Below are 7,484 nucleotides of genomic sequence, written 5' to 3'. Positions count from 1 at the left end.
TATTTTGCTTAGCCAGTCACCGCTTACAAGGTGCCCCAATTCGACTGGTCCTACTCTAAATCCTTTTGCCACAGAGGGCTGAAACATTCCTGCTTTTACTCTTCATAATAGAATGAGACTCCCTGGCTTTTTATTCACAACTCTTTAACACTGTAATGAGCACACCTGAACTTGGGTGGGGTGCTTAAACCAATGGGAGATGGTCAGTCTCCCTGGTAATTTTAAATACAAATACAAAATTTGTTTTTTTAGCACACCTTTTCAAAAAGTTTAAATCAACATCTGGGAGTGCTGCCAATATGACCCAGTAATTACACAAACAAAGAGGTATCAGCGCACATCCATTTTCAAAAGCACAACATATTTTTTACTGCTGCAAAAAATTGCCTGCATGTACATCAAGAGACAACTATCTTTTATTAAATAATATTGGGAACTTAGTCACACAATATGGCCATATTTTGCTTAGCCAGTCACCGCTTACAAGGTGCACCAATTCGACTGGTCCTACTCTAAATCCTTTTGCCACAGAGGGCTGAAACATTCCTGCTTTTACTCTTCATAATAGAATGAGACTCCCTGGCTTTTTATTCACAACTCTTTAACACTGTAATGAGCACACCTGAACTTGGGTGGGGTGCTTAAACCAATGGGAGATGGTCAGTCTCCCTGGTAATTTTAAATACAAATACAAAATTTGTTTTTTTAGCACACCTTACAAAAAGTTTAAATCAACATCTGGGAGTGCTGCCAATATGACCCAGTAATTACACAAACAAAGAGGTATCAGCACACATCCATTTTCAAAAGCACAACATATTTTTTACTGCTGCAAAAAATTGCCTGCATATACATCAAGAGACAACTATCTTTTTTTAAATAATATTGGGAACTTAGTCACACAATATGGCCATATTTTGCTTAGCCAGTCACCGCTTACAAGGTGCCCCAATTCGACTGGTCCTACTCTAAATCCTTTTGCCACAGAGGGCTGAAACATTCCTGCTTTTACTTCATAATAGAATGAGACTCCCTGGCTTTTTATTCACAACTCTTTAACACTGTAATGAGCACACCTGAACTTGCGTGGGGTGCTTAAACCAATGGGAGATGGTCAGTCTCCCTGGTAATTTTAAATACAAATACAAAATTTGTTTTTTTAGCACACCTTACAAAAAGTTTAAATCAACATCTGGGAGTGCTGCCAATATGACCCAGTAAGTACACAAACAAAGAGGTATCAGCGCACATCCATTTTCAAAAGCACAACATATTTTTTATATATTACAATATATATATATTTATATACATTCATTCATAAAATAAACGTATATATATATATATATATATATATATATATATATATATAAAAATTTGGCCACTTTAATCAATTTATACTATATGCATACATATTGATAGTGTATATAATTATATATGTATATATATATATATATATATATATATATATATTTATATATAAACTAAAATGGGCACTTTAATAAATTTATACTGTATACATACACATTTATACTGTGTATGTATATGTGTATGTATATATATACAGTATATACATATATCCACTTACAAATAAACAAAACATCTTTTAATGCTGCATAAATTGCCTGCAAAAACCATCTATTGCCTTATTCTGCTTAGCCAGTCACCAACTTTAAGGTGTCCCAATGTTGACTGATCCTAACACTACAATACTTTTGCCTTTATGGGTGAATAATTTCTGCTTCGGAAGTTGCCTAAAATTATATGCTTTGAATCCTGAAATAAAAAATTGTGTTTCAGATCCCTTTAGAGGCTGCTGTTCTTTTAAAAAGGAATTTGTGGTTAATTACAGCTATTTTATTTCTAAGCCTCTTAGTAAGGTTATCTGTATCTTTTATGACTATCTTAAAGTTTATATATTATGAATTATAGAGCAGGTGACCTGAACTTGTAAACATGCCTAACAGTTATGATGATTTAGCATATAGCTAAAGATTATATATACTGTATATTGACAGAGGATCTAAGGTAGAAAAGCATGGAATACAATAGAAACATTCCATTATTGTGCTGTGTATTTAATTACATTTCCTGATTTTACATAGGTGTTTATTCACATTTAGGGAGAAAGTATTTTTTATTGTTATGGAAATGCGAAGAACAAATATTATAATGTTGTTGATACAGACAACAAGCACTTTTTTGAAAACTCACAACTAGTTTTTCTTCAAGGACTTTGTACTTCTTCTTAAAGTAAAAGGTCTAGATAATGATGTATGCATGTAAAGCTACACTGTGTGCATTCCCACATGAACAATACTGATTATTAAAAAATCACATTGGCTGACCTAGTTGGTGAGTTGGCTTCCAATGGATCATGCATTTTGGAAGTCTTAGCGTGTGTTCCATTAGGAACAACTGAAGCTGACATTACAGCAAATTGTTCTCCATAGTTCACAATTCCAATATGTCTAGAATGTTAAAAAAATCCATGTGTACTTTTTTAAATGAAAAGTCATATTTCAAATAGATTTCAGTACCATGCAGGAGGAAAGCACCATGCAACATTACATCAAAGCCCTAGGTTTGAGTTGTAGGCCACAATTGCCTTTGTTAAAAATTCCTGCTTGTCACAAAAAAGACTCAAACAGAACACCAATCCATCCCAAAAGGGTATGTGCATGAATGTCACCAGAAAATAAGGTTGACACTGGGAGGAGACGTAAATTGTGATAAGCACCCAATATTGCAGCAATTATCACTTACATTACAATCATATGAATGCCTAATCTTTCTCAAATAAGTTTTCTCAGTAGCTGTACCTGGATAATGAATGGGATACAAACTACATTTAGGTCTGCACAAGATGCATATCTTGTGATTAGACATGTTTTGTGTAATATGTTTCTACATTATTCCTTTTATTACAACTTTCCATTTAAGAAAAAAGTATCCACTATGATGAAAGTTTCTCATTAAGAAAAGGGCAACAATGTATGCTTTGCTGTTGAATAAAATGTATCATTATATTTATCACAATTTGATAATATCCTGAATTAATTGGTATTTGGGATGGTAATGGCTTAAAGGAAAATATAGTCAAGCAAAAATACATGTATTACAAAATCGTTCTGTCTCATAGACCGTATATTACAGAGAGTGTATTAACATGAAAACTGAATCAGTATTCTATTATAAACACAAATTATGTCTTACTTTTAAGTAGAAATTGTTGACCAATTCGGGTTGTCAAAATGTATTTTGTTGTCGCATTTGTTTCTGCTGAATATTTGGATAACAATTTCCTTTGATTTTGAATTTGTTACATTGCATTAAAGCCTATGGGAAGCCCTCAGACACTCCTTTTAGCTGCATAATTACACTGCTAGTAAATGCAAACAATCCAAAGATTCATTGCTAACTGGGACATGAAAACATACAGGAAGTGGAACAAGTTTTACAAATAGAATTCAAACAATAAATTGAAATTCAAGCACCACTACAACCTTTCTCATATTTTTTTCTAATCTTTCAAGCTAAAGTACCCACATTCCTCATTTTCTAAAACACCTGTTCTATAACAGGTATGTAGTTAATAGTCTACTTGGAGACTCAACTCAGAAAAAAGCATGAACAGAAGAGGCGGTAGAAGGAAGCAGAATAACTGAACTAAGCTTCTGATAACAATATAGTACATAAACTCACAAAAATATACCTCAAAAAAAGGAGGACAGTGATTAGCAGCTCTCAGAGGATTTGGCATTGACAGATGATAACCACCACAGAACAAGGGGTTGCAGAATCAGGAGTGGCAGCAGCAGGCAACAGAATTACTGAACTACAGTGAGGGAAAAAAATATTTAACCTCTACTGATTTTGTATATTTGCCCGCTGACAAGAAATGATCAGTCTATAATTTTAATGGTAGGTTTATTTGAACCAAATAACAACAAGAAAATTTAGAAAAATACATTTAAAAAAAAGTTATACATTGATTTGCATTTTAATGAGTGAAATAATTATTTGACCCCTTTGCAAAACATGACTTAGTACTTGGTTGTCAAAACCCTTGTTGACAATCACAGAGGTCAGATGTTTCTTGTAGCTGGCCACCAGGTTTGCACACATCTCAGGAGGGATTTTGTACCACTCCTCTTTGCAGATCCTCTCCAAGTCATTAAAGTTTTGAGACTGATGTTTGGCAACTTGAATCATCAGCTCCCTCCACAGATTTTCTATGGGATTAAGGTCTGGAGACTGGCTAGGTCACTCCAGGACCTCAATGTGCTTCTTCTTGAGTCACTCCTTTGTTGCCTTGGCCATGTGTTTTTGGTCATTGTCAATCTGGAATACCAATCCACGACCCATTTTCAATGCCCCGGCTGAGGGAAGGAGGTTCTCACCCAAGATTTGATGGTACATAGCCCTGTTCACCAACCCTTTGACGGTAAAGTTGTCCTCTCCCCTTAGCAAAAAAAATCCACAAAGCATAATGTTTCCACCTCTATGTTTGACGGTGGGGATGGTGTTCTTGGGGTCATCGGCACCATTATTCCTCCTCCAAACAAGACGAGTTGAGTTGATGCCAAAGAGCTTGATTTTGGTCTCATCTGACCACAACACTTTCACCCAGTTCTCCTCTGAATCATTCAGATATTTATTGGCAAACTTCAGACGGGCCTGTAAATGGGCTTTCTTGAGCAGCGGGACATTGCAGGCGCTGCAGGATTTCAGTCCTTTATGACGTAGTGTGTTACCAATTGTTTTCTTGGTGACTATGGTCCCAGCTGCCTTGAGATCATTGACAAGATTCTCCTGTGCAGTTCTGGGCTGATTCCTCACCATTTTTAAGATCGTTGAAACTCCACCAGTTGAGATCTTGCATGGAGCCCCAGACCGAGGGAGATTGACTGTTATTTTCTGTTTCTTCCATTTGCGAACAGTCACACCAACTGTTGCCACCCTCTCACCAAGCTGCTTGGCGATAGTCTTGTAGCCCATTCCAGCCTTGCGTAGGTCTACAATCTTGTCCCTGACATCCTTGGACAGCACTTTGGTCTTGGCCATTGTGGAGAGTTTGGAATCTGAATGATTGATTGATTGATTGCTTCTGTGGACAGGTGTCTTTTATACAGGTAACAAGCTGAGATTAGGAGCACTCCCTTTAGGAGAGTGCTCCTAATCTCAGCTCGTTACCTGTATAAAAGGCACCTGGGAGCCAGAATTCTTGCTGATTGATTGGGGAACAAATACTTATCTCACTCATTAAAATGCAAATCAATTTATAACTTTTTTTAAGTGCGTTTTTCAGAATTTTTTGTTGTTATTCTGTCAAATTAACTTATCATTAAAATTATAGACAAAATCAGCAGGGGATCAAATATTTTTTCCCCTCACTGTGTAGGTACGCCTGACATTACATAAACCTAAAAAAAAAACGCACCACCAGTCATGGGGAGAAGGAGGGAAAACATGTGCCTTGTGCCCCTTTGACACAGCAGAAATCAGTTCCCTGAAGAATTTGCATTGGTTGATGATGACAACCACAGAGCAAGCAGCAGGCTGCAGAGTTACTGAACTAGATAGGTAGGTAGGTCTGACAGTACATTAACCTCAAAAATACACCTCCATGTGTGGAGAAGAGCAACAATGCCTGGAGCCCCTTGGACACAGCTGCAAGAAGTTCCCTGAGGATTTGGCACTATTGGCAGAGTTACTGTACAAGGTAGGTATGCATGACAGTAAATAAACCAGAAAAATACACCTCCAGGGGAGGAGGATGGCAACAGTTGCCTAGAGCCCCTTGGTCACAGTGGCTAACAGTTGCATGAGGATTTGGTATTGAAAGAAGATGACCACCACAGAGCATGGAGGGCAGGAGCAGGAGTGGCAGAAGCAGGGAGCAGAGTTATTGAACTAGATAGATAGGCCTGACAGTACATTAACCCCAAAATACATCTACAGGAGGAGAGCAACAGGTGACTTGAGCTTCTTGCACACAGTGCACCACCAGTAGCAGTACCCCTATCCTCATCCTAAATTATACACCCTGGACTGCCACCAGTATGCCGTTAGGGAGAGGAACTGATGCTGGTACTGGGAAAAAGCACTGGTACAGGTGGTTTTGGACGTAGACTAAGTAAAGAGCTGATGTGTACAAAGAGGTCGTTTGATAATCTTGGAGCCACTCACAATCCTACTACTAGGCTGCGAGCCAAACAATGTCAATTTAACACCTACACCTTCAGTTCCCATCACTGTTTGCTTTTGTATATGGATTAGGTTACACAAACCCTTAATCATGCTGCTGCTGCTATTAGTCATGGTAATGGTGGGCCCTGAATATCTCCTACTCTTGGTGGACATGGGAATGTATGCTAAAGCTGATGTTAAAGATAACTCTGATGCTGATCCCCCAATGTTATTTATAGTTAAATCACATTTATTTTTGAACACACAAACTATAATTTCACTTAAATGATTAAAAGAATAGCACACTCATCTCAAAAAACAACTGCTGCCATCTTAAGAGTATCTCTCCAGTCCAAGGGAACCACAAACGCATGCCCTTCAATTTTTGCTCCGTAGTTGCAATAGCTCCAAACTCTTGTTTAACTTTAGCAGCCACAAACCAGTAACAAAGTACACTCCCCTCTATGTATTTCATCTGTATTAGTTCAGAATTTATCAAGAGATAAGGGATTACGGTTGGAATTATTTTTGTTGCTGCCCCCACTGCAATATATATATTTATTTGCTGGATAAAGATAGAAAACCAAAGTTTAAAAACTTGCAGTAATATGCACTAACTACAAGAAAGAAAAAATAATTCAGCACAAAAAGGGTTCAATTTTAAATAAATTGTTTATTCCACACAAAAAATCTGGAGACCTACCTATCAGTCATGGGCTATGATCCCACATAAATAGAATAAAGTAAATGTGCAGTTTAAAACTAACTGAGAGAAAATGGAAATTGTTCTGCACACTAAGGGTTAAAGTTTCATTAAAAATGTATTTTAAGCCCCCCAAAAAAGCAAGATGACCTACCTATCAGTCACAGGCTCCCCCCCCCCCACAGCAATATAATTCTAAATAATCTCAATGTGCAGTTCACTGCAAGAAAATAGAAATGCTTTTCTACAGACAAAGGCTTAAAGTTTAATTACATTTATTTTGGAACCCCACAAAAAGCAAGGAGGCCAGTACAGTTGCAGGCTATGGCATAAAATAAAATAGGTTTTCTGCACACAAAGGCATAAAGTTTAATTCTAAATTTTTATAAATCCCCCCAAAAAGCAAGGAGGCCTCTATCTATCAGTCACAGACTATGGCCACACATCAAAATGAAATGTGCAGTTTTTAAATTAAGTTTAACTGACTGCAATAAAATAGAACTGTTTTTCTGCACACTTTGGGGCCCATTTATCAAACTCCAGATTGAGCTTGAGGGCCCGTGTTTCCGGCGAGCCTGCAAGCTCACCATAA

Source organism: Bombina bombina, chromosome 4, assembly GCF_027579735.1.
Source record: "Bombina bombina isolate aBomBom1 chromosome 4, aBomBom1.pri, whole genome shotgun sequence".
Taxonomy (NCBI): Eukaryota; Metazoa; Chordata; class Amphibia; order Anura; family Bombinatoridae; genus Bombina; species Bombina bombina.
The sequence above is the reverse complement of the archived record's forward strand: the minus strand, read 5'-3'. Positions refer to the sequence as shown.